The following is a 2734-nucleotide window of genomic DNA, read 5'->3' on the forward strand; positions in this document are numbered from 1 at the left end:
GCACCCCCGTCTTGGACCCGTTCCTGTCTGCGTGGCGGCGCGTGGTAGCGGCATTGAGAGAAGGGGGGGGTGCGTGTGGGGGGGGGGGGGGTTGTTAGCGGGAGGAAAGGAGCAATAATGTAATGTACAAATCTCAATCTCCGCGGGGTGGGGTGGGGTGAGGGAGTCTGAACAACACCTTGTAGGAAAGCCGGGAACACGAGAAGGTAGGCAGACAGGAAGGGGTCAAAGACGGGGGTGCCGGGTCTGTCCCATTCCTCCTCCACACCCTTTGCCTCCCCAACGAGATTCGGTGAATCAGACGGGCAGCAAACACCTCCCTACTGCCGCTGCTACTCTCCTCCTCTCCCCCGCGCCGGCGGGCCCGAGCGATGATCCCGCGGCTGCTGCCACCGGGGAGGAGGTGCTGCCGCTGCCGCCGCTGCCGGAGCCACATGGAAACCCAGAATCCTTGCGGCTGCTCCATCTTCAGCCTGTTGGGGGGGTGAACCCCACACCGAGAGTGGATGTCAAGCTGCCGCCCTCTCCCCTGGGTGCACGGGGCCCGAGGATCTGAACGTGTCACGAGCAGGACAGGCAATGGTTTCAAAGCCCCAGGCCAATTGACCATCTTCAGCAGCCTGCTCTTTCTCCCCCAACACACTTCTCCCCCACACTCGCCTTTCCCTGACAAACTTTCCAACAAGCTTTACCGGCGAGAAGTCTCTAATTTGCCCTTCACACTTAGTTTTTGGCATGGGGGGTGGAGAAATAAAAATAAAAGCAAAGAAAAAACCAACAAAACAACCTAGAAGCAGATCGCAACAAGAGCTGCCGCCACTCGGGCATTTGCTTAATTCCCCCCCCCCCGCACACCCCCTCTCCTTCCCCCCCCGACAGAAAAGGACAGGAGAAAAAATAGCTTTTCTTTATCTCTCTCCCCCCCCCCCCCCCCGCGCTCTCTGTCGTACATGTTGTCTCTGCTTCTTTTTGCATCGTTTCATTTTACCTTCCTCATTCAGCGGCAGCGGATTGTTACAGAGATATCCCTAACACAAACCTACCGCTTTCGAGATCCCAGGATTAATGAGATCTGTTCTTTGCCCTCCCCCTCCGTTGCAAAATTATGTTTTAAACAGCTCCGATGCCGGATCCAGCCATGTAAGTTTCATACATTCGCAAATAAAACACCAGAGAGGAAGAAGAGAGCTAGGGGGAGGGCTCGGGGGAGGAAGAAGAGCACCGGAGGAGAGTCTGATTTCTGCAATTTACCAGCGAAACGATCTCGCAGCAGCAAATAACAGTTTTAACACCCATCTGCTGGCTGGGGACTCCAAAATCCCCCCCGAGAGACGCACATCCCCCTCCCGAGACACATATCTACAAGTTTTCTGTCATCGCGACCACCCAATGTCACAACTTACCTTCAGAAACAGGACTTTAAACTGCCAAGGCCTTCCTCTCGCACAACCGCTTCCCCCCAGCCTCGCTCTCTCTCCACCTTAAACTTATTGACACAACATAATCCCACATTCATGCAAAATCCTGACACAGCCTCTCTCCTCCTCCGTCCCTCCCCCCCCCACAACACCATCTCTTTTATTCTTCCGTTCTCCAGGCTTGCACCCCCCCTTCTCGTTTTTAGATTTATTTTTAACAGGCTCCTCTCTAATTCATTGCATTTTGTTGTTGTTTGTGTGGAAGAGAGAGGGAGGGAGGGAAAGTGCCTCGCGAGGCAGGATTGTCTACCGGAAAATGCCGATTCCCAACTCTCAAGCCGAACAACTGAGCCCGCTCGGAGGGCTCGCCGCCGCCGCCACCCGCCACAAGCACCCCCATCCCCCAAGTCCACAACAGCGTGTGACACAAAACGCGAGCCACGCAGCGCAAATAAATCAACGCACCGACATCGGCCACTCTCACAGTGAAGTTTCGTTTCTCGCTGCCCCTGTCAAGACCCCCCCAACGCACACACTCACACGGACGGGGGGGCTGGGCTGTTTTCATGCCTCCTGTGGGCTTCCAGCTTTTATTTTCTCTTCTCCTACCTCCCCCCCCACCCCGGTCTCCTTCCTCTCTCTCCCGTTGTTGCTGCTGCTGCTGCCGCCGCCGCTTTTCCCTCTGAGAGCTGTGAGAGGTGCTTAGTTTCAAACGCAGCCTGGCACTGGCTGGCCTACCCTTGGGTTGGTGCTGCTTCCACCTCCCCCCTCGCCCCACCACCCTTTCCTCCTAATGCATTGCATTGCATTACAACTCACCTCTTTCCTTCGCCTCTGTCTGCCCCCCCCCCCTTGCACACACGCGCGCGCGCACACCCAGAGCCCACGTAACTACCTCGCTCCACTCCCGTCAGGTTGGAAGCCCACCGCTGACCTCCTTATCTCTCTTTCCCCCCCATCCAAAGTTTCAGACGGACGCGGAGGCAGGAAAAGTGAATGAGAATTGTGGCGGCAGCAGGCGGCGAGGGACGTCGAGAGGTCTGCTTCTTCCTTTTAACCCTGCCGGCGGTGGTGGAGGAGGAGAGGCAGAGGAGGAGGCTGCTAGTGGTGGTGCCGCTGGCAGAGTAGCCCTTAAGGACTGGCTGCCCCAGTGCTTTTGAGTAATAATAGAAAGGGAAGTGTTTGGAAGAGCAACGTTTTCCTCTAGCCTGGCTCAGGAGCGGGGGCTGGTGGTGCACTTACCTCCGACGGTGCCTGTCTCGTGTGTGTGTGTGTGTGTTGGCAGCAGTGGCCAGTCAGTGTTTCTTTATGTGAAA

The 2734-nt window shown here is 56.4% G+C and overlaps 1 protein-coding gene across 7 annotated transcripts in view; it reads right to left on the reverse strand.

Annotated features, from left to right (window-relative positions):
- Positions 1 to 2518, reverse strand: part of BBX (BBX high mobility group box domain containing) — a 144427-nt gene extending 141909 nt beyond the window's left edge. For 2 of the 7 annotated variants that reach the window (XM_044442675.1, XM_044442674.1), the window contains exon 1: positions 2314 to 2518. The gene's annotated coding sequence lies outside the window, so the exon portion shown is untranslated. Of the gene's footprint in view, positions 1 to 178; positions 199 to 1043; positions 1130 to 1403; positions 1444 to 1883; positions 1972 to 2313 lie in introns of those variants that run through there. The other 5 variants (XM_044442671.1, XM_044442676.1, XM_044442677.1 and 2 more) reach the window with 5 other exon arrangements.
- Positions 2519 to 2734: the final 216 nt, after the last annotated feature.

This window comes from Varanus komodoensis, unplaced genomic scaffold, assembly GCF_004798865.1.
Source record: "Varanus komodoensis strain SLA01 unplaced genomic scaffold, ASM479886v1 scaffold4, whole genome shotgun sequence".
NCBI classification, from domain to species: Eukaryota; Metazoa; Chordata; class Lepidosauria; order Squamata; family Varanidae; genus Varanus; species Varanus komodoensis.